Genomic DNA, 26256 nt, shown 5'->3' with positions numbered 1-26256 from the left:
GGCTCAGTGAGTTAAGCCTCTGCTTCAGCTCAGGTCATGATCTTGGGGTCCTGGGATCAAGCCCCACATTGGGCTCTCTGCTCAGTGGGGAGCGCGCTTCCTCCTCTCTCTCTGCCAGCCTCTCTGCCTACTTGTGATCTCTGTCAAATAAGTAAATAGAATCTTTAAAAAAAAAAAGAGAAAGAGAGAGAGAAAGACAACATCTGATATACAATATAAGTAAGGAAACAAAATTTGTGTTATGATCTTCTAACACTCAAGGGTTGGCTTTTATGCAACATAACCTAGTAGAAGTCAACTAATACAATGGTAAGTCATGGAGCTCATTGTCAAAGTAAGCTCTATCTGACTTTAAATCCCATGCATAATCGATGAAATCATTCTCTCTCTCATTATATGATACGTAAAGCCATGTGTAGATGATGTGATTCAGAACTGAGTCGAAATGTTCAAGGACAATCTTGGGAAATCTCCATTTCGTCAATACACAAAGTATAAGGAGATAGGAAGCAAACCAGAAAAAAAACACACACACACACACATAAATGCAGTGATAGAACAGTTAATGCAGAAAAAAAATTCAAGAAGAAGGGAGTGATCTGCAATATCAACTATTGAAGAAAATGGAAAGGATGAGGACTAAGAAGAATTTAAGAAGAGATTTCTGGTTTTAGAAATCATTTATCATGATTTCTGGTTTTAGAAATCATTTATCATCTTCAAAGCTCGCTTGACATATTTGAAGAACTAAGATGTCAAGGGAAGGCCAGTGTTCATAACCTCAGTCTAACCCTTTGGTATGGATCCTTGGATTACATGAACATGAATCATTAAATATACTGACTTTACATTGTTTGTGTAACAAGTTGCTACTAAGTTAGTTAGTTAGTAAGTTTGTTTGTTTATTTATTTATTAATAAATAAACCAATTTATTAGCTCATAGTTTCTATGGGTCAGAAATTTGACGCAGGATTCACTGGACTAAAATTAAGTTGTGAACAGAGCTATGTTACTTATTGAAAGCTCAAGAGAATACTCCATTTCCAAGCTCATTTAGGCTTTGGCCAAATTCTTTTCCTTAACAGCTGTATGATTTAGAACCCACTGTCTTGCTGGCTGTCAGCCAGAAACTGCCCTTAAGTCCTAAAGACCTTACATCCTGTAAGGTACATGGCCTCTATCTCTCAGAACCAGTAAGGCACCTCACAGCCTTTGAATATTTGGAATTTCTCCTAACTTCCCCTTCTTTTGAATCTCTTTTGCCTTATTCTTTCTGGCCTCATTCTCTGATTTTTGCTTTCCATTTCTGCTTTTAAGGCCTATGTGATTATAATGATTGGCCTCACTCTAATAATCCAAGATAATATTTTTATTTTAAGGTCAGCTGACTACCAACCATACTTTCACTGCAAAATGTACTCACAGCAGAACCTAGATTAGTATTTAATTGAATAAACAGAAGACAGGAAATGAGGGGAAGTTTTTAGAATTCTACCACATCAAGAATATTTATTAAAAATATAAATTTCTGGGGCACCTGGGTTAAAGCCTCTGCCTTCGGCTCGGGTCGTGGTCCCAGGTTCTGGGATCAAGGCCCACATTGGCTCTCTGCTCAGCGGGGAGCCTGCTTCCTCCTCTCTCTCTCTGCCTGCTTTTCTGCCTACTTGTGATCTCTGTCAAATGAATAAATAAAATCTTTAAATAAAATATATATATATATATATATATATATACACATATATGTGTGTGTGTGTGTGTGTGTGTGTAAATTTCTAAGGCTCTCCTCCAAAGTTCTGTGAACAAAATTCTAGAATAAGCATTGGTTTACACTTATACAAGCCCTTTCAGTAATTCTTTTGGAGAATAAAACTTAAAAACAGCTTATCTATGAGGTCTATGGTGAACTTCAATGTATCTAATATCTGAAATTTTATGGAAAACATTTTCATCATGCGCATTTTTCTTTTTTTTTTCATTTATTTATTTTCAGCATAACAGTATCATTATTTTTTCACCACACCCAGTGCTCCATGCAATCCGTGCCCTCTATAATACCCACCACCTGGTACCCCGACCTCCCACCCTCCCCGCCACTTCAAACCCCTCAGATTGTTTTTCAGAGTCCATGGTCTCTCATGATTCACCTCCTCTTCCAATTTACCCCAACCCCCTTCTCTCTAACTCCCCATGTCCTCCATGCTTTTTGTTATGCTCCACAAAAAAGTGAAACCATATGATAATTGACTCTCTCTGCTTGACTTATTTCACTCAGCATAATCTCTTCCAGTCCCGTCCGTCCATGTTGCTACAAAAGTTGGGTATTCATCCTTTCTGATGGAGGCATAATACTCCATAGTGTATATGGACCACATCTTCCTTATCCATTCATCCGTTGAAGGGCATTTTTCTAAGGTTAGTTTACCTAATTTTTATAGGCTAGAAAGGTCCTATGACCCACAATATTTGAGAATAACTAATTTAAGGAATGAGTGAATGCGAAAAGGATGCAAGAGAGTAGCTTATGATTGACAACTCTGACAACAAAGTAACGGAAATGTATGGGATGGTAGTTTGAGAAGGAGACCTGTTTGAGGGAATTTTTTTAGTATAGATAAGAAACTGGCATTTGGAAGGAGAACAGTTCATGTATGGGAGCATTGAAAAGCAGAATGAAAACACCTGAAGTAGCAAATTACCTAGAGCTATGAGATGAAGAGAAAAGTTGCAAGTTTTAATTTTGTAATAGAACAGAAAAGTGTTTTCTCTAAGAGAAAAGAAAAAGTGGACAAGTAAAGATGCAGAGAAACACTAAGATGGCATGGCCATCACCTCCTCAATTAAGTAGGAGTAATATTGCCTACAGTTTTTAGGGATTAAAAGGCTTGACTAGCATAGAACAAGTTAGAAAAGCAGAGCTGGAAAAAACCCAAGGATCAGCCAAAGGTAAAAATAAAATGGACTTTCAATGCTGCCTATTAAGAATATATAATATGGATTTGAACAAAAACAATTTTCAATAATAAAATTGTTTACTTTTTATTTCAGCATTTCTCTGCTGTGGTCATAGAATTCAAATGACTAAAGTATGAAAAAAGTTATTATTGAATCAACAATTTAGATCATATTTAATAAGATACTAGCTATGCTGAAATGCAAACATCTTGTTTTTAAATCTCAAATTTAGTACTAAGCTTGTTAAGGAACTTTAGAAAAATCAGTTCATTTTAAACTGTCTCAGCTTTTTCAGTGACCAAATGGAGATAACATCTTTTGCCCCATGTAAACTACAGGGTAACCTTGTGAAAAAATAAAAACTATAATGTATTTTTTTAAATTAAAAGATAAATTAACCACATCTTACAAATTTATTGGTAGCTGTGAGAAGTACCAAAAAATAAGGTATTAAAATAACACCAGATATCTTTCTGCACTACTAACCAAACAGAAACTTTCTTGAATATAGAAAAAAAATGAATATTAAAAGGGAAAGAATAATTTCTGAAGCTAAACTTCCAATTCCAGCAAAATGGCAGACAGCATAATTTTAAATGCCCCTATTTTCATTCACCAAAAATAGTGGACAAAATACGAAAACACTCATCATCTTTGGCAAAATAGTTTCCAATTGGCTGCTCTGAAAGAAACATCTTAAATTTATACAAGTAGACTTATAATTTGCTTCATTAAAGAGGAAAAGAATATCATTTAAATGCAAAAATAGGAAAAATCCACAAAACTGACAATTAAAAAAAGACTTCCCATTAACTATCATTAGGTTTATCCATTCAACCAAGAAAATAACTATCACAGAATCTTAGAATCAATAAACAAAAAGAACAGTTAACTATCTAATTGTATTTTTCTAAAATGAAGGGAACCATGTATATAATTTTTTAATTGGCCAAAATTGCACATAAAAACATTACAACTTAAATCCTTTCTATTCACTCTCAATGTACTGAAAATTATAGACTTTCATTTGGTTTAACTCTTGCAAGTCTTTTGTGTTTCTTTGGATCTCTAAAATCCTATAATTCTCATAAATTCTTTGTTAATCAGAAAAGTCTGACTGAAAAATCTATTATTCAAAGGCTCAGTAACTTAATATATATGATGAAATACTACATATATCTAGTAAAAATGTTAATTTTTCAAAGTCAAATGCCTTATTCTCAAATATGGTAGTCACAAACAATATCCTTAAACATCTGCCCATTCTCACTTAAAAATTATACCTAGGTGATATCTGCTCATAAACTTTGTTGACTAGGTGTCTCCATTTTCCCTGCTCCCATTTCCATGTAACACTCTGAGGGACAAACCCATAGTCTGCAGCACACTGTGAGGCAGGCAATTGTGCTAAGTATTGCCTCATGCCTAGAGAGGAACTGGGAATTAAATATGTGACTTTGTTATCTAATAAACCCAGAAAAATATTATCTAAGGAAACTGATGAAACTCAATTTGAAAGTGAAGAGAATATTTCCAATGAATTTAAGGCGAAATTGCTATTTTTGAATGTAATAAATACAAACGTTGTCATTTCATAGTCAAATACTCTTTTTTATGATAACTATTGATTAAAGATAGTGCTGAAAAAATCTCTATCTTTATTCAAAATTTGAATGCAGAGTCAAGAAATAGCTGAGATGGGGGTCAATGTTCAAAACACCATTGGTTTCTGGTCGAGTGACCTCGAACTGTTAAATACCTTTTTTTTTAAGATTTTACTTATTTTTCTGACAGAGAGAGAGAGCACAAGCAGGGGGAGCATCAGGCAGAGGGAGAGGAAGACTTAGGCAGAAGGAGAGGGAGAAGCAGGCTGCCCACTGAGCAAGGAGCCTGACACGAGATCATGACCTGAGACTAAGGCAGACATTTAACTGAGCCACCAGCACCCCAAACTGTTAAATACCTCTTATCTCTAAAATCAGCCAGCTAATGTAGATAACACTTATATTTCTTAAAATTTTAAAATTCTACTTTAAATGAATAAAGTATGACTTACTTGGAAAAACATCTATTTGAATCTGCTGCCCATTGTTAAGCTAGATTGTTTCTTTTTTTCTACTGAATTGTATGATTTCTTTATATATTTTGGATGTTAACTCCTTATCAGATGCATGACTTGCAAGTACTTTCTTTTTTTTTTTTTTACACTTTTTTATTTATTCATTTGACAGAGAAAGACACAGCAAGAGAGGGAACACAAGCAGGGAGAGTGGGAGAGGGAGAAGCAGGCTCCCCAGGCGTGATCCCAGGATGTTGGGATGGTGACCCAAATCAAAGGCAGACACTTAACTACTGAGCCACCCAGGTGCCCAAATTTGCAAGTATTTTCAAATATTTTCTGCAATTCAGTGTGTTCTCTTTTCATTTTGCTGATAATTTCCTTTGCTGTGTAGAGACTTTTTAGTTTGATGTAGTCCCACTTGTTTACTTTTGTTTTTGTTGCCTTTCTTTTTGGAGTAAGATCCAGGAAATCACCAAAACTGATATCAAGGGTCTGCCAATGTTTTCTTCTAGGAGTCTTATGGTTTCAGAACTTACATTCAAATTTTTAATCCATTTTTGAGTTAATTTTTGTGTATGGCTTAACATAGTAGCATAGTAGTAGTCTAGTTTTATTCTTTTGCATATGAATGTCCAGTTTTCCCAACACTATTTATTAAAGAGACTGTCCTTTCTTCATTGCATATTCCTGGCTTCTTCATTACAAATTAATTGACCATATTTATTTTGAGTTCTCATATTTTCTGAGCTTTCTATTCTGTTCCATTGAGCTATGTGTCTGTTTTTATGTCACTACCATACTGTTTTGATTACTAGAGCTTTGGATTATATTTTTCAATAAAAACAATTCAAATATTATGTTCATCATCAATGTCATGGTCCAACATTCTTTTTTTTTTAAGATTTTATTTGTTTATTTAACAGAGAGAGAGATCACAAGTAGGCAGAGAGAGAGAGGCAGGCAGAGAGAGTGGGGGAAGCAGGCTTCCTGCTGAGCAGAGCCCAAAGCGGGGCTTGATTCCAGGACCTTGAGATCATGACCTGAGCCAAAGGCAGAGGTTTAACCCACTGAGCCACCCAGGCACACCATGGTGCAACACTCTTATAGGACTCAACTATATATGTTTTCCCTTAAACTGCCCTATTTTGGTTTGGATGAGATTTGCAAATTGACCCTTAGTATATTCCTTATGTCTTCCAGATAGGTGGTTTCACTTGGTATTTCCTTGATGTGCAATAAATTCTCTCCTAGATTCAAAGCTGACTACAGAGTCTTCCCCCATGTTGCTCTTTTATGATTTCATTGGCAACTTGGGAGGGAAGAATTAAATTTTAAGAATTTAATCACTTCCTCCAAGGTACTACTTGCACTTAAGATGCTAGTCTTGTGTGGGAGGACAGTAACTAACATGAAATGCAAGTAGAGAGCTATAGGTCCTTTCTAGATACAGACTCTACTTCTCTAGATGCAAAAGTAATGATAATATTACTTATTGGCTTTTGGAATAATTTGGAACAATTTTATTTTGGAATAAAAAACATCACAATATCTAGGGATAGGTTAGATGTTCTATATTAATACAAATTCATTAGTTAAAAAAAAACTAAAATAGACCATTTTTACAGTACAAATCATTTGTCCTTTTCATGTCACTGTTAAGGCAATATTTTATAAAATATGTTAATAACTATAGAATTCACTGTATTTTTTTAAACAGTCTTTTTTTTTAAGATTTTATTCATTTATTTGACAGAGATCACAAGTAGGCAGAGAGGCAGGCAGAGAGAGAGAGGGGGAAGCAGGCTCCCTGGTGAGCAGAGAGCCCAATGCGGGGCTCAATCCCAGGACTCTGGGATCATAACCTGAGCCGAGGGCAGAGGCTTTAACCCACTGAGCCACCCAGGCGCCCCTAGAATTCACTATATTAAACATCTCCCAATCTCCCTAAGGCAACATTAGAAAACCTGTGTTTTTTTTTTTTTTTTTAGAGATATGAGTAAAATCTGTATATTCGGGGCTTAAGGAAAGAAAAACAGAGCCACAAAAATTGTTTAAAAACAGAAAGCAAATTTTGTGAAGAAGAAATGCATATCCTTGTAGGAAAAAAAATAAGTATTTACAAATGAAGAGCATTTAGACTTTTAATAGTCAAAATAATCCCTAAATATTCACCATATTATAGATTCAACAGTCTCAAACATACATAAAAAAATCCAAAACTAAGTTAAAATGAGGACTAATTAATATAATACTAAATAAAGAATACCCACTAAAACTTCAAAAATGATATCCAAATTTTTGACATATATAAAGCACATTTTAAATGTTCTAGAGTTTACAAATTAAATTATGAAAACTAATACCGTCTCCACATATTTTGCTACATTATTACTGGGTACTATAATACTACAGTTTAAAATGAACCATGAGAGACTATGGACTCTGAAAAACAATCTGAGGGGTTTGAAGTGGCGGGGGGGGTGGGAGGTTGGGGTACCAGGTGGTGGGTAGTATAGAGGGCACGGCTTGCATGGAGCACTGGGTGTGGTGAAAAAATAATGAATAATGTTTTTCTGAAAATAAATAAATTGAAAAAAAATGCAGCTGTAGAATCTTTTCTCAGAGTATTATTCACAAAAGTCATTTTGTGGCAACATGTTTGTTTCTTGTTAAACAAATGTTTGTTTGTTATGGTACATCCAGTGAAAAGTATAGTTTATACTATAAAGTATATAAAGTAAAGTTTTATATAAAGTTTTCCTAGAATAAAAATATTTTATCTTTCAAAGCCATACCTGAGCCTTCTTTGAAAATATAACTATAGTCCAGTTATCATGCTTCAGGCAAGTTGTCTTTATCTTTCTATTTTTAAGGATGTATGTAATATGTGTGTGCATACACACATGCACACACAGCTGCAAATGTAAAATTCCTGTGTAAAAAGCAACTGTATGAAGGTATGGTGGTTACCTACTCAGACTCCATATGCTCAGGATGATGGAATTTGTTGTACATTATAGAATAGTACAGTGTTGATGAGAAGTCAGTACTCCAAGGAAAAGGAATAGCAAAATACATTGGATTCATGGTTTATGGCAGAGGAAACATAAATGGACTTGAATATATTATGAATGACCATTAAACCCCTTATAATGAAAACAAAAACATCACAAAAGGCTACTTGGGATTTTTAGCATACATGGGATGTTGTTGCTAGAGTAGTAAGTTCTTCAGGACAGTGAATCAATGGCTTCAAAGCAGTTGGAAGCTTACATATGGCAAACATATATTATAAGATTGACTTTTTGCTGCAGAAATCTATATATCAAGCAGGTTCATTGGGAGCAAATGATAAAATGAACAGCGCTCTAGAAAGGGAGTACTCAAGATGGCGTTCTATCAGCCAAGGTGACACACATTATGAAAGACAACTGAGGTGCTAGCAGTGGAAGTATAATCAATTTTTCTGATGGTGTACAGTGACTCATCTGTTGTCTTTTTATTATACTGTCAAGTAAGCAATGGATATTTGTTAGTCAGTGAAATTTTTGGACCAGTAGCAGTATTACAAGAATTGCTAATAACTGCTTTCCATAATGTTGAAAGTATGGAGACCTAATAACCAAACCAAATACCTCTTCTAACATGATTAAGCATTCATACAAATGCACGAATACAACATCTTCTCTGACTCTTTTATAATGTCTTTGATTCCTACATAAAGTAGGATGAATTGAATTGATTAATCCTATAATCAGAATATTCTTCATTTTATAATTAGAACAAAATGAAACCAAAATTTCTGTAAGACATTGACATTTATTTAGCATCTTTAAGAATTGTCTTCTTGCTCTTAGAAAAGAAATCTTCAGTGCTAATACTTAAGGGGTAGGGGCGAACATGTCATCCTATGTTCATCTGGTTAAGCAACTGCCTTCTGCTCAGGTCGTGATCTTGGAGTCCTGGGATAGAGTCCAGCATTAGGCTTCCTGTGCAGAGAGTCTGCTTCTCCCTCTGACCCTCTCCCTTCTCATGATCTCTTTCACTCTCTCTCTCTTTCTCAAATAAATAAATAAAATCTTTTAAAAAATACTTAAGCAGTATAGTAATGTATTTTAGAAGGGAATAAATTTGTGGGTCGTTTTCTATCTTTATTTTTACCCTATCTTTAAATAACTAATGACAAATCATGTACAGTCAAAGAAACTGGCATACTAATTTCAGAGCAAAGTTTTTTCCTTTTGTAATTAACTTTTTAAAAGTGAAAATTAGAGTTTTCAGCATTTGAGAAATGTAAATGCAATAGCACCATTAAATTCCCATTGTCTTTTAAGCTAGCAATCTGCATTTTATATAAAATGACTATATTTTATTACAGAAGTTCCAAAGCTCTACAATTTACCAATAAGTCAATATTGTAAAAATGTTCTTTATCACCTTCTGTCTAAAACCGTGAAGTCATTAAGACTTTTTACAACATGTTGGTTTCTTTCAATTTACAAGCAGAATTTTGTGACAAGTTTTGCTACCATTCTCACCCACCAATAATCAAAAGCATACACCAATTCAGGGGCAAATTTCTGAAATCAGTAAATATATGCATTTGCATGACATAAACCTGAGGTGTTTATAGAAATCTAAATTTATTTACAAAGGCAACTACACTTAGATGGTAATTTTCCTATATAGATATCACACAGTCAATTCTCCAAAGTTAATTCATAACTATAATGGGAAAGTAGCAAAAACAAATATTTCTCAGACAATCTATAGATTTCAAAAAGAATAATGTTATTTTAAATTTTTTAAGTGTCCCTTATACCTGACACTTATTTTTTAATGGTGAAAGTCTAAGCTCCTTTTCTTGAGAAAGCTCTTACGATGTTCAAATTGACTTTAGATTCCACCAAATCCAAATCATTGAGTTCAAGTTTACTGAGGAACTGAAATATAGTTGTTTTCCAAATATAAAAACCATGATTTTTTTCTGTTTTAACTAAAACATGGTCTTTTAAATTTTATAAATGTAAAGGATGCTAGAAAAAAAATAATTGTTTCTCTTTAGTTCAAGTATTTGAAATAAATTTATATCACCAAATTAAAGAAAACGGATTGAATTAATAAAGATGTTTATAATTGCTGAATTTTCTCATATTCATCTCTCTCCGTGTCATTAGTCCTGGCACTCACACATCACAGAAAGGAGCAAAACGGAGATTTTATTATCACATTGCAAGTTTGTGTTTGTCTTCTGTCAGCCCATAATTTCTTTGCCAAGTACTACAACAAGACTCCATCTGGTACATTTACCACCTCAATTTAAAATCTGCAGAAAAATTCCAGCAAATGATGAGAAATAAAATGATTTGGTATTTGCTTTACTTCATTTTAAGCACGATGGTCATTACCAGGAGTTCCCAATTGTCAGTTTTCTTGGGCTACAAATAGATTGCATATTTAAAAAATTCTAAATTTTTCTTGAATTAAAATTTTTAAAAAAGAAGGTATGCAATTTAAGGCTAAAATTCATGGTAATATAATGAGCATGCTGTTACAGAATATCTTCAAACAGTGGTTTTATGGCCATCTGTTAGAACCTCTGCACTGGGTTCAATCTTTTTCACTATCTAAAAATTTAAAATAACTTCTAAAAAAAGACTCAAAAATTGAAATGAAAGAGGCATTCCTGACTCCTAACAATGTCAGGGCAAAACACATGAAAGAAATTGCCTGAAATACAAGAGATTATGAAAATACAGAATTTTCTAAATGAATGAGTTTTCAGTTGGCATTCGTAATAAGCACTATTGTTAAGCACCAATATCAATTACCTAGAGGAATAAATAGCATATTGTTACATATTGAGGATTTTGTAATACTAAAACCAACCAATCATATGAATTTGTTATTTGACACTGCACTCACTGGACCCTTATATCCTGATTAAGCAGCTGTGTGCAATAAATTGTATACCAAAAGAGAAAAAGAAAAAGAAGAAGAAAGAAAAAAGCCAGCCATAGATGGTTAAATTCAAGACATACAATTCTCTATTCCCCTAGGTGGAATGAAGTACCATCTTCCACTAGGTGATATAGTGCAACGAACATCGCACCTACAAGACATCTGTTTTCCAGCTGACAATGGGCCAAAACAACATTTCAGAGTCGCGGAAAAAAATGCCTTCCTCTCAGTGCAGTGCTGACATAAATCCTAATGACCTGATACTTTTAACTACCTCCTTTTAACAACCTCTTGCACTGTTCTCCAGCAAGGTCTTAAAATGAACTGAGAGTAAAATGCTACCCACAGCACTTAAATCAGATGTGGGGCCTAATAACAGTTTTTTCTCAAGCCCTGTTTTCTACTCTGTCTTCCTAATTATTGTCATCAGTGTGCATTTTTTTTTCCTTGAGAGGAAATATTGACATTTTTGGAGTGAAATATTGAAATGGCGCATTTGTTTTATTGATGACTCTGCAGCAGCTAACATTCACAGAACTAAAGATTGCAAAACTTTGTTGATGAGGCAAAAAAAATTAGGAGCAAATTACATAAAGGAATAAAATAGGATGTTACAATTAATTAGATTTTTTCTAATCTTCCTTACATGAGAATGTAGGTGTATTAAATAAATCTCGATGTCTGGTACTGATTAAGTTTACAAGATACCAAATGAAACAAAAACAGCTCTTTTTTTAAACCCACTAATACGCTTTAAAAACTTCTGAACCTAGGAGTTGTTAATTTTTGTAAACATGAGCAAGCTTTTAACAGTTCAGCTTCCACTCCTCAGCCAGATTAATGAACAAGATTTAAGGAAGGAAATATGATAAAGTACATATTAAAGGAGATTTAGAAACCCCATTAGCCTTCTGCAGTCTGTATACGTTTATGTCTTATGCAATGCCCTTTAATACTACATTGCTATGATGGTCTTGCATTTCCAAATATTCTAACATAATTCATATAATAAATACTGAACCTAAGCTTTTTCACATAAAAGCCTTCACAACCCTCATCTTGCCCCAGCTTCTGGGTGTTATAAAGAATTCTCAGTTTTTAATTCAATTAACAGTGCAGTAGAAACTAAATATTCTTGATCTTGCCTACCTCAGGATTAGGTGAACTGTGTCATTATATCTTGGTAAACTGGTCACATCATAAAACATACCTTCCACAGAAGCTAAGTTTGATCTAGGGTATTTCTAGCCAAGGGAGTCATATTAACAGCAGATATTCATTTATCATAATAAAACAAATTTATTCCTATTTGTTATTCAAAAAATAATTCTGGAATAATTATTTTAACTGTAGGTTTTAGAAAGGCCACAGTAGGAATCAAAGTATCATTTGAAACAATCGCTTTTCAAAGTACTGTACTTTTTATTATGTTACGTTAGTCACCATACTTTAGTATCATTATCATCATTATTAGTATTATTATCATTATTATTAGTATTATTATCATCATTAGTTTTTGATGTAGTGTTCCAGGATTCATTGTTTGCATATAATACCCAGTGCTCCATGCAGTACATGCCCTCCTTAATACCCATCACCAGGCTTACTCATACCCCCACTTCTCTCCCCTCTAAAATTCTCAGTTTGTTTCCTGGAATCCATAGTCTCTCATGGTTCACCTCCCCCTCTAATTCCTCCCCTTCATTTTTCCCTTCCTTCTAATGTCCTCCATGCTATTCCTTATGTTCCATAAAGAAGTGAAACCATATAATGGACTTTCTCTACTTGACTTATTTCAAAGTACTGTATTTACAATTATAGTTTTATTCCTTATAACAACACACGCACAAAAATGCTCTTAATAGAAACCTGGTTTGGGATTTCAGAGCCTCCCCTCATGAAATTTCCCTTTTAAATAGCAATCTAAAAGAAAGTGTGATACACAAACTCCTCAGACAAATCTCTTCTCAATATGGTTTCCCTTGAGAAGTGGTCATTTCTTCTCCAAATCTCTTTATAATGATGGATAGAAGGACTGAAGCTGGTTGGGGGTTGCCTGGGTGACTCCGTCAGTTAAGTGTCTGACTCTTGATTTCAGCTCAGGTCAAGATCTCACAGATCAAGCCTCAGGTTGAGCTCCATGCTCAGCAAGAAGTCTGCTTGAGATTCTCTCTCTCTCCCTCTGTCCTCCCCCTAGTATCTCTCTCTTTTTCACTCTTCTTTAAATAAATAAGTATATCTTAAAAAAAAAAAAAGACTGAAGTGAAGAATCATGATGTCTTGATTATTCCTCAACTGTCAACCTACTAAATGGCTATAGTTTCAAAGTGTCTTTCAGATAATCATTCAGGTTCCATCTTCTTTTAGGGAACTCAGCCTTGATTAAATTGTAATATTTAGATCTTAAAAGTTAGAACCATAAGGTGCAAACTTTCTCTCTATTCTAAGGCTTGATCTACTGAGGGAGGAAGATGTGGAACATAGAATATTAAATGTCTGATGTGACCTGATGCAGAAATGGAGTAAGTGGATAATTCCTTGGGAAAGTAAACATTTATTATGGCAAAGTCATAGATACAGTGGACGTTTAGCTCCCAGTACCTTTATTTGTAAAAACATGAAATATATGTATATTTATATACATAATATTATTTATTTATATGTATAAATATATATATATAAAATACACAATATATATATTATATATATATATATATATATATATATATAGAATCCTTAATTGTATTTGTAATCTTTTCTAATGGAGAAAGGATACCTTTCTCTAGGGAAATAGAATTCAATCTCCCCCCCACTCTTTCTCCACCTCTATGTTCATACTCTCTTAGTGGCAGCATTCTCAGAGCAAGAGCAATACCGAAATTGCCACAGGACAATGAAGAAAAGAAATGGTGTGTTTAAAAAAAAAAAAAAACTTTGCTAGAGGAATATCCTAAAAATTACAATCAACTAAAATTTGCTGAATCAGAATCTCTGGGAGAAAAGGCTCAAAAGCTATTATGAATTTATACAACATCAAAGATCAAAAACAGAAGAAGTACCCATCAAGTATTTAAGAAAAAAATCCCATTGTTCACTCAAGAGTGAAGAAACTAGATAATTGGAATTGGGACTGCGATGCAAATTTTTGTAGCATATCCTCTCAAATCAATCTTAACATCACAAAATGTTATCACAACTCCTCAGCTCTCTCCTTTCTTTACTTCTATCCTTCAGCAGCTTAGGTGTGATGTGATGTCATCTCCAAAAGCTTGCCAATAGTCTCTACTTCCTCAGCCCCTCTGTCTCTTCATCATATCCACTTAAATAAACTCTGAATGACTCTAGCTGCCCACTTTCCTTAAATCTACTCTGAAGCAGCTAATCATTACAAAAGAAAAAAAGGAAGGAAGGATGGGCACCTGTGTGGCTCATTCTGTTAAGTGGCCAACTCTGGATTTTGGCTCAAGTCATGTCAGGGTCCTGGGACAGATGCTTGTATCTTTGTTCCACACTCAGTGAAGAGTCTGCTTCTCCCTCTCCCAGTGCACCTCCTCCTAGCTTATGCTCACAGCTCCCACACTCACTCTATGTAAATAAAATCTTTGTAAATAAATAAACAGATAGATAGATACAGATATAGATATATAGATATGACTCAAGTTGGGACAGTAACAGATAGCATAAGCAAAACAAAATATAGGCAGTTGTTTTGGAAACAAATATTTATAATACAGAATGTTCATTTAAAAGGTTAAGATCTGTAATATGAAAAATGTTAACACAAATTGCAAAAATTAGACCAAAGGGGAAGAAAATACACAATAAATAGGTAAATGGCAAAACAGGAGAGAAAATTCAAATGGCCCAAAACAACATTCTTGAATATACCATTTACCAGGGAAATATAAATTATTAGCAGTAAGAAACATTTGCACATATTAGCCTCACTAAAATCTCATAATGTGTTCATATATATTGTGTGGGATGTAGAGAAAGCAAATGAAAGAAAATATGAATTATTGGTACCTCTATCAAAAACAATCTGGAAATATCTATAAAAATTAAAAATGCAGAGGGGCACCTGGGTAGCTCAGCCAGTTAAGCATCTGCCTTCAGCTCAGGTCATGATCTCAGGGTCCTGGGATTGGACCCCATACTGAGCTCCCTGCTCAGCAAAGACTCTGCATCTCCTTCACCCTCCACCCCCTGCCTGCTTGTGCTCTCTCTCACTCTCAAATAAATAAATAAAATATATTTTTAAAAAATTAAAATGTGGATACCCTTTGATCCATCAAATTCCCTCTTGAGAATGTATTCCATACTAATGAATTATTAAAAAATCATTAAAAATTACAGTAAACCCACGGAATGGGAGAAGATATTTGCAAATGACAGTACAGACAAAAGGTTGATATCCAGGATCTATAATGAACTCCTCAAACTCAACACACACGAAACAGGCAAACACATCAAAAAATGGGCAGAAGATATGAACAGACACTTCTCCAATCAAGACATACAAATGGCTATCAGACACATGAAAAAATGTTCATCATCATTAGCCCTCAGGGAGATTCAAATTAAAACCACATTGAAAAAAAAAAATGAAAAAAAATAAAAATAAAAATAAAAAAAAAAAAACCACATTGAGATATCACCTTACACCAGTTAGAATGGCCAAAATTAACAAAACAGGAAACAACATGTGTTGGAGAGGATGTGGAGAAAGGGGAACCCTCTTCCACTGTTGGTGGGAATGCAAGATGGTGCAGCCTCTTTGGAGAACAGTGTGGAGATACCTCAAGAAATTAAAAATAGAGCTTCCCTAAGACCCTGCAATTGCACTCCTGGGTATTTACCTCAAAGATACAGATGTCGTGAAAAGAAGGGCCATCTGTACCCCAATGTTTATAGCAGCAATGGCCACAGTCACCAAACTATGGAAAGAACCAAGATGCCCTTCAACGGATGAATGGATAAGGAAGATGTGGTCCATATACACTATGGAGTATTATGCCTCCATCAGAAAGGATGAATACCCAACTTTTGTAGCAACATGGATGGGACTGGAAGAGATTATGCTGAGTGAAATAAGTCAAGCAGAGAGAGTCAATTATCATATGGTTTCACTTATTTGTGGAGCATAAGAAATATCATGGAGGACAAGGGGCGTTAGAGAGGAGAAGGGAATTTGGGTAAATTGGAAGGGGAGGTGAACCATGAGAGACTATGGACTCTGAAAAACAATCTGAGGGGTTTGAAGTGGCAGGGGGGTGGGAGGTCGGAGTACCAGGTGGTGGGTATTATAGAGGGCACGGCATGGAGCACTGGGTGTGGTGAAAAAATAATGAATAATGTTTTTCTGAAAATAAATAAATAGAAAAAAAAAACCACCAAAAAAAAATTACAGTAAATATGTACAACAATGAAGCTTTTTTCCCCTCTTTTTTTTTGGTTTCAAGTTTTTATTTAAATTCAAATTAGTTAACATATAGTGTAATAGTAGTTTCAGGAGTAGAATTTAGTGATTCATCACTTACATATAACACCTAGTGCTCTTCCGAATAAGTGTCCTCCTTAATACCCATTTGACCCATCCCCCCTCCATCTCCCCTCTAACAATCCTGTTTGTTCCCCATAGTTAAGAGTCTGTTCCTTGATGAGCACTGTGTTATACACTACTAATGAATCATTGAACATTACATTAAAAACTAACGATGTACTATATGTTGGCTAACTGAATTTTTTTTAAAAAATCTGTACCTTGGGGGGCGCCTGGGTAGCTCAGTGGGTTAAAGCCTCTGCCTTTGGCTCGTCAGGTTGTGGTCCCAGAGTTCTGGGATCGAGCCCCACATCAGGCTCTCTGCTCAGCAGGGAGTCTGCTTCCTCCTCTCTCTTGCCTGCCTCTCTGCCTACTTGTGATCTCTGTCTGTCAAATAAGCATATAAAAAATATTTTTAAAAAATCTGTCTTGGTTTATCTCTTTTTTCCCCTTTTGTTCTTTGTTTCATTTCCTAAATTCCACTTATGAATGATATCATATGGTATTTGTCTTTCTCTGATTGACTTATTTGCTTAGCATAATCCAAATCCTTGCAAATGGCAAGGTTTCATTCATTTTACAGCTGAGTAATTGTATAAATAATAAAATATAGATAATAAAATTATATAAATACTTTGATATATAAAAAACTATATAATGGAGTATTACTAGAAAAATATTGGAATATAATAATGTGTATTCTAATGGTATATTGAAATATACAAGGATATATTGGAATGGTATAATGGAATAATATTGGAATGTACCAATATTATATCATTATATATATGTATATTATTTTTTAAAAATTTTATCCATTTATTTGAGAGAGAGAGAGCAGGAGCAAGGCGGGGGGTGGGGGAGCAGAGGGAGAGGGAGAAACGGACTTCCCATTGCACAGGGAGCCCAATGCAATGTGGGTCTTGATCCCAGGACCCTGAGATCATGACCTGAGCTGAAAGCAGATGCTTAACTGACTGAGCCACCCAGGGGTCCCTATAGCACATCTTTTTTATCCATTGATCAGTTAATGGACATTTGGGCTCTTTCCATAATTTGGCTATTGTTGATAATACTGCTATAAACATCAGAGTGCATTTATCCCTTTGGGTCACTTTTTTTGTATCCTTTGTGTAAATAGCTATGAAACTTTTTTAATAATGGGGGAAACAACTGTATATAAAGTAAATACTATCCATTTGAAGTGGTTGAATAAATTATATTCATACCATGAAATATTCTGTAGTCATTGAAGGAATGAATTATACCTAGATTAAAAGGTATTGATTTAAAGAATTTTTCATAAGACACCGAGAGAAAACAACATAACATAGAAACTAAAATATTCTATTTTTGTCAAACAATAATAAGTCTTCTACATAAATATAAATGCATAGAGGAAAACAAAAGTTTTTAACACGGGATTTCTGGGATTTGGGAATGTTGATGGAAAAAATCTAAAATACAAAATTACATAAGAGAAATATACCTTTACAAAAATAGTTTTATTACTTTATCACATTCAGATATTTATAAAAATATTTGTTATGTCTTGGAACACTGAAAAAAAAATAAAATTACAAAAGATATTCATTATGTATGTGGGCAAAAACTAAAAATATCAAATCATGAAGATGGAATGGATAGTTGAAAATCTGATCTTTACTGTCCTACCAAACTATACCCTATCTCTGAGTGCAGAGGCCATACTGCTCATGGTTTATCTCCCCATCTGGAAGAAGAGAGACCATGTTCAATCATTTTTCTTTAAGGAATCCTAAGTAGTCCTTTGTACATAAATCTCTGTTCTTGAATATATTTCAAAATCAAATTCTCCCAGTAATATGTATTGCATGACAAATCAGTAGGCACATATTTAGGCCTTGATAAAATAAAAATAGAGATACATTAGAATAAAATAAAATAGAAATGAAAATTAAATTAATTCTGGAGAACCCAGAGAAAATAAAATAAAAACAAATGTAAAAAAATAAAGTTATAAAAATGACTTTGGAAAAGATGACAGATACAGAAAGTATGACTAAAGGAGTTGCTAGTCTACAGAAAAAATTAAATAGAAGAGAAAAATAGTCTAAAATAAAACTTTCTTAAAACAAAGACTTAATCCTGTCAAATTAAAGGAAATGCCATGCTGATGGAAAAATTAATGCAAAATAATCAATATGAAAGCTCTAGCCCATTGAAGTTCCAGAAATATATGAGCATCCAAGTAAAAGCATTAAAACACTTACAAGGATTGGAGAGAGGAAGAGATCGTATTGTCTAAAGAATTTTCCAGAGTAGTCTTTAAGGCAAGAAGACAGAAATTAATGTCTGCACATTCTGAGGATAAGGATATAATCCCAAAGTGTAATACACTACCAAACAATGTTGCAACTATTAAAAAAAAAAAAAGCAAAATATAGCGTTGAGAACATGAGAACTGCAGGAATATGGCATTTTGTAAAACAAAAACAAACAAATAAATAATAACAGCTAAAAACATTTACTGAAACAAAAAAAAAAAAGAAATCAATACAAAGACTGCAGGACTGGAGACTGTTGGTAAAGGATTAGAAACAAAAATTAAATAAGGTTAAGAATTGATTTATACCTATGGTCAAAGGAAGTGAAATAAACTATGAAAATTATAGTTTCACAGCAAAAGGCAAGCAACAGAGGAACTCTTAAAGGAGACTGCATATATTATGAGAATTTTAGTGCCATGTTTTGTTTGCACCTGCTCTAGGCTAATGCTAGCCCAGGTACTGTGACTTAGAAAATCATACTGGTGTCCTAGAATGTCTAGTCACCACCATGTTAAGCTGCTTCCCTATTGGACTGAAGTTACTATAATCTGTTCCTCTATAAGATATATTTTCTTTTAATTAAGTATCAGATATGGTGTCAAACTCATGGGAAGATCTAAGTGTTACCCCAGTGGGAATAACACTAATGTACCACTGTGAAATGAATGAGCTAATCAGTTTTAATGTCCAAGCTCTAGAAGCTATCTGTAAGAGTACAGGAGTAGCCAGCTGTGATAACATCGTAACTTCCCTTTTTCTCCCTACTTTTTCTCAAGATAAGACACAATGGGGATTGAATATCTACTACTCTCATGGTTAGTTGTGGCGAAAAATAAAAGTGAAAATATTTACTGTTCTTTGGATAGTTGTGACTCCTTGATATTTCCTTTTTGCTGGGTAAAGCCAAGGAAGAGATAACACAAAACAGAAGGGCAGAGCAATATTCAAATCTGGCTATGAATTTTTGAGGAGGAATAAAAGAAGTGTGTTGTATAACCAGAATATATCTTTTAAAAGATGTGTAATGATGGGGCACCTGAGTGGCTCAGTGGCTTAAGCCTCTGCCTTCGGCTCAGGTCATGATCTCAGGGTCCTGGGATAGAGCCCCGCATCAGGCTCTCTGCTAAGCAGGGAGCCTGCTTCCTCCTCTCTCTCTACCTGCTTCTCTGCCTACCTGTGATCTCTCTGTCAAATAAATAAATAAAATCTTTTTTAAAAAAAAGATAATTACACATTGTTTACAAGAAATCCATTTTCTTTTATTTTCTATTTATCTATTTTTTAAGTAGTTTCCAAGCCCAACACAGGGCTTGAACTTGACCATGAGATCAAGAGCTGAACTGAGATCAAGAGTAGGACACAACAGAGGAGACACTCAGGCACCCCCATGAAACCCACTTTAAATATAGATATATAATGTGTAATGGAGAAATATATCTCATGCTAACACTAATCAAAAGAAACCTGAAATAACTATATTAATTTTAGACAAAGCAGACTTTAAAACAAGAAAAATGATCAAGATAAAGACACACCTTACATAATAATAAAGGAATCAATTCTCTAGAAGTATATAACGATCCTTAATATATATGCACCTAACAAAAGAACATCAGAAATATGAGGAAAAATAGAAGGGCAAGGAGAAATAGACAAATCCACTATTAGAGTTGGAGAATTCAACATCCTTCTTTTAGTAATTGATAGATCCAGCAGGCAGAAAATTAGTAATTATATAGTTAAACTGAAAAGCACCGTTAATCAACTGAATCTAGTTGATGTTTTTGGAATACTTCATCCAAGAATAGCAGAGTACACTTCTTTACAAACTCAACTGGAACATTTAACAACACAGACCATATTCATGACACTAAAATATACTTTAACAAATCTAGAACAGAAATTCATATATATGAGTATTATTAAACTACAGTACAATTAAACCAGAAATTAATAACTGGGAGATAGCTAGAAAATTCCAAAATATTTGGAAAATAAATAATATACTCAAAATAACATATCAAAGTAGTCACAAGAGAATTTTTCAAATATTTCAAATTAAATAAAGACATATTTTGTGGGATGCAACAAAAAGAGTATTTAGGAAGAAACTGATAACAATGAATGCACATACTGGAAAAGTAAAAGATCCAAAAATAAATACCCAACTCTCCATCTTAGGAAACTAGAGATAGGAGAGCAAGTGAGGAAAAGTAAGACAAGTAGTAGTAAGACAAAAACAGACGTAAAAGAGTCTTTTCAAAATATAATGCTAGAACAATTAGATATCCATATGCAAAATTTATATACCCACACATACCTTACACCTTTCAGAAAAATTAATGTATTGCTATATATTATATGTATTATAATGTATTATAAACCAGATGTATTACATTTGTATTATGTATTATAAACCAAATATATAAATGTATTATAAACCAAAATGTAAAATAAAAAAGGATAAAATTCCAGAAGATAACTAGATCTTGGATTTGGCCTAGTGACCTTGGGTTAGGCAATGACTTTTTAAATATAAAACCAAAAGCATATTCCATGAAAACAACTGATAAGGTGGACATTCTAAAATTAAAACCTTATGCCCTATGAAAGATATTGTTGAGGGAAAGAAAAGATAAGCCATCAACTGAGAGAAAATATTTGTAAAACAAATATAAAAGACTAGCATCCACAATATATAAAAACCTTTTAAAACAAACAAGAATCAAGCAACCCAATTTTTAAAATGGGCAAAATATCTGAATAGACACTTCAGCAAAGGTTATATACAATTGATAAGCATATAAAAGATGTTTAACATATTTTATCATTAGAGAACTGCAAATTAAAACAATAAGATACCACTACACATCTATTAAAATGGCTAAAATCCAAAAATCTGACAATATCAATCTCTGGAGAGGATGCAGAACAATAGGAACTGTCACTGTCTGTTTTATTTCTGGAGGAAATGCAAAATGGTACAGTCACTTTGGAAGATCATTCTGAAGTTGCTTACAAAACTTAAGTCTTACCATATAATCCATCAATCACAGTCCTAGATATTCATCTAATTTAGTTGAAATTTTATGTACACACACATACATACACACGAAAACACTTGCACAAGAATGTTTATACAAGCTTTATTCATAATTGTCAAAAACTGGAAACAAACAATATGTCCTTCAATGGGTGAATGTATAAATAAATTGTTTGCACCTATGCAGTTGAGTGTTACTCAGTGATATAAGGAAATAAATTGTGAACCTACAAAAACCACAGAGAAACTTAAGGTGAATACTGCTCATAATGCTAAATGAGAGAAGCCACCGTGAAAAGTCTGCTTTTCAGAAAAGTCTACTACATGCTTAATCATTCCAATTTTATAGCATTCTGCCGAAGGTAACACTGTAGGGATAGTGCCAGGAGTTTGAAGGAGGGGAGAGGGATGAACAGATGAACTACAGAACACTTTAAGGATGATGAAATTATTGTGTATAATACTGTAATGCTGGATATACGGTTTTACACATTTGTCAAAAACTACAAAATTTTATAACACAAAGAGTAATGTATACATATTAAAAAATAAATCATTCACATGACTAGGGGATCCCAAGAAAGAATGAGGACTGTGATAAGAGAACCTATTACAAATATATAAAGCAACCTTACTGAAGGGTATGGAAAATGTGCTGCGCTAATTAATTTGGGATATAAATGGGATCTGTAAGGCTAAAGGCAAAGGCAACTACACATAGCCCTATACTTTAACCAACAAAATTGTTTTCCATATGGGTATGTTAATAATTCTGATATTGTTATACATGCCTACTAGAATTAACAATTTTAGTAAATGTATGGCAGATGGAGGAACTCGTGTTTAATATAGATACAGATGTTTACATATGGAAGGAAATACTGACAGATTTGTGAATATACATGAGTTAATATACACAGGTATTTTTCCTTCATCTGCTTCCTGAGAGGACCTGAAAAAACACAAGACCCAGTAGCAAAAACCATACCTAGCTCCCAGACCTCAGGTTCTAATACCATTCTCCAATAGTGTTATGCACATTGGGGAGGGTATGTGCTATGGTGAGTGCTGTGAAGTGTGTAAGACTGATGATTCACAAACCTGTGCCCCTGGGGCAAATAATACATTATATGTTAATAAAAATAATTAATAATAAAAAAGAAACAATTCAGGGGAATTTTTTCTTTGTAATGGCTGCTTCTAAAGTCTTTCAGGGAATATACAATGTAAGGCTGGAACATCCCGAAGTGCCAGAAGTTAAGTACTGTAAAACACACACACACACACACACACACACACACGCACATTGATGGAAGTATGTGAAAGGGACACAGGAACCAACTGAAGAGCTCCCAGTTGCCTAAATAGGAAAACTATGAACAACAAAATAATGAAAGTAGTATTGGCTTAAAATTTAAAATATGAAATAAATATCCATGAACCTGTGCTGATATAAATAAGTGATTGATAAATTAACAATTGGGGAAGTAGAGACAAATCTCCCATGCAAAGGAATTCCAAATAAATTTTATAGATACCCCACCCTAATTGAGAAGCATGACTTCCCACTCTTTTTAAGTGTGCTGCACATGGTGACTTCCTTCCAAAGAAAATTCCAAAGAATACAGTATAAGAGTAACTGTACAGTGTAGAACCTGACAAACTCTATTTAAGCCAGGTGATCAACATCAGAACCAATAGTCAGAAATCATGTTGATAGTACGTACTCTTGATGTGATATGATGAAAGTGGCACTTTGTTTCTGTGATCTTCCTCCTGAAAAATCCATAACATCAGTCTAGGAGTGAGGAAAACATCAGAGGAATTCTAACAGAAAAATGGACATGTACATTATATCTGACGAGTACTCATTTAAATTGTCAAGATGATCAAGAACAAGGAAACAAGGAATGTCTGAGAAATCACTCACAACCAAGAGCTTACGGAGACAAGACAGGCAAATGTAGTATGGTATCTGGAATGGGACCCTGGAGGAGAAAAGGGACATTAGGTAAAAATGAAAGAAATCTGAATAAAGTATGGACTTTACTTAATAATAAGGTACCACTATTAGCCTATAATTATAACAAATGTACCATATTAATCATAGTAATGTAAGATGTCTAATAATTGCAGAAACTGTGTTTGAGGATGGGGTGTATTATGTTTCTACTATCTTCTCAATGTTTCTGCGACACACAACTCTTATAAAAATAAAGTCTATTAATAAAACTTAAAGATAAAAATATGAAAGAAATGATCACTGTTTGGGAAAGTGATCTCTTTCCTGTAGAATTAGATGAACAACTGGGGGCTCTAGAACGCAAAGAGCTATTATTTGATGTAGCCAGAGAATGGGAGTTTCGGGATGGTCACATAGTCACTGTTACGTATAACCTACACATTAAGTATCCATTTGTACCTGTCTTTATGTCTCTAAATTTAATAAAAAGTTAATGAATGTAAAGATATAAAGAAGAGCAATCATAGTTGCCACTATTAAGTACAGTCTCTATTATAGCCAAACTCTACTGATTCCAGGCACTAGACACTTTCTTGGAATGTCCACCAGTGTTGATACTGGAAATTGGGTGTATCATCTGCCAGTCTTGCCAAAATAGACTATGCGCAAAATCTGCCTGTCTGGGTCACCAATTTCTGAATCAGATGCCTCTGAATGGTAGAACCTAGGTCACATGATGATACTTTAGCTATAAAGAAGGTTGAGAGATTTTTTTTTTTCTGCTTTTCATAAGGGGAGGGTGGGACTCTAATAATGGGGGATTTTCCAAACACAGAAAGAACACTTAGAGTTTGATTGTTTGTTTGTTTTTAAGTTTATATTTAAGTTTTAGTTAACACATAGTATAATATTAGTTTCAGGAGTAGAATTTAATGGTTCATCACTTATATACAACACCTAGTACTCATCACAAGTGCCCTCCCCAATGCCATCCCCCATTCAGCCCAATCCCTGCACATCTCCCCTTCAGCAACCATCACTTTGTACTCTATTGTTAAAAGTCTCTTAGAATTTGCCTCCCTCTTTTCTTTTTCTTTTCCCTTATGTTCATCTGTTTTGTTTCTTAAATTCCACATGTGAGCAAAATTATACAATATTTGTCTTTCTCTGACTGATTTCGCTTAGCATAATACACTCTAGCTCCATCCGTGTCATTGTAAACGGCAACATTTAATTCTTTTTTGATGCCTGAGTAATATTTCATTGTATATAAATACCACTCTTTTTTAAAGATTTTATTTATTTACTTGACAGAGAAAGATCACAAGTAGGTAGAGAGGCAGGCAGAGAGAGAGAGAGGGAGGAGGAAGCAGACTCCCTGCCAAGCAGAGAGTCCAATGTGGGACTCAATCCCAGGACCCTGAGATCATGACCTGAGCCAAAGGCAGAGGCTTAACCCACTGAGCTACCCAGGAACCCAATACCACTTCTTTTTTATCCACTCATCAGTCAATGGACACTTGGGCTCTTTCCATAATTTGGTAGTACTGCTATAAACAACAGGATACATATGTCCCTTTGAATCAGTATTTTTGTATTCTCTGGGTAAATACCTAGTAGTGCAATTGCCCGTTCTAGAGTACTCTATTTCTAACTTTTTGAGGAACCTCCATACTGTTTTCCAGAGTGGCTACACCAGTCTGCATTCCCACCAACAGACCAACCCTTACACTTTAAAAAAAAGAAAAAAGAAAAAAGCTATGCAAGGTGTTCAGCTCGATAGTTATTATGAGGAAAGTTCCCCCACTGAACAAGAACAACCATCAGATGTCTTGAGTTTACTATTAAAATCCATTTTACAGTAATTTTGTAAAGTTTGGAAGTGATCACTCAAGATGCTCTTTTTATAGTATGTAGTAATGAGTGAACACATGATGTTCTACCAAAAGGCAGCCATAATATTTTGTTTTCTCTATAATGTGAATTGATGCGAGAGAATTCCTTATAACATGATAAATTGATAATCATTTTATTTTGCCTCACCAACACTCAAGGGATTTAGCCCTCTGATTAGAAGAGTTTCTTAGTACAAGAAAACCACTTCCTCTACCCTAGATATCTAATACCTCTTTAATAACCCACTATAGCACAAATCTATCCCCTACAGCCCTAGAAGAGAAAATAACTGGAAGAAAAGCAAGGTAAGAAAAACATATTGTGCATTACTCTATACAGTGCATGGTAATAATGAGAACAAAGGTGATACAGATAAAAGGGAATATTCCCTTCATCTCCTATTCTGTCTCTCTTTCTTGTTCTCTCTTACACACACACACACACACACACACACACACACAGCCTGACACTTTTAAAGGTCTGAGCTTGAAAAATGTTATTTTATGATACTGTATCTTCTTGAAGTC

General features: G+C 34.2%; 1 pseudogene; it reads left to right on the top strand.

The window, feature by feature from the left end:
• The first annotated feature begins 316 nt into the window (after positions 1 to 316).
• Positions 317 to 26256, top strand: part of LOC122894510 — a 43109-nt pseudogene continuing 17169 nt past the window's right edge.

This window comes from Neovison vison, chromosome 13 (genome assembly GCF_020171115.1).
Source record: "Neovison vison isolate M4711 chromosome 13, ASM_NN_V1, whole genome shotgun sequence".
Lineage (NCBI taxonomy): Eukaryota > Metazoa > Chordata > Mammalia > Carnivora > Mustelidae > Neogale > Neogale vison.
Note: the sequence above shows the minus strand (reverse complement) of the source record. Positions and strands in the feature narration are given on the sequence as shown.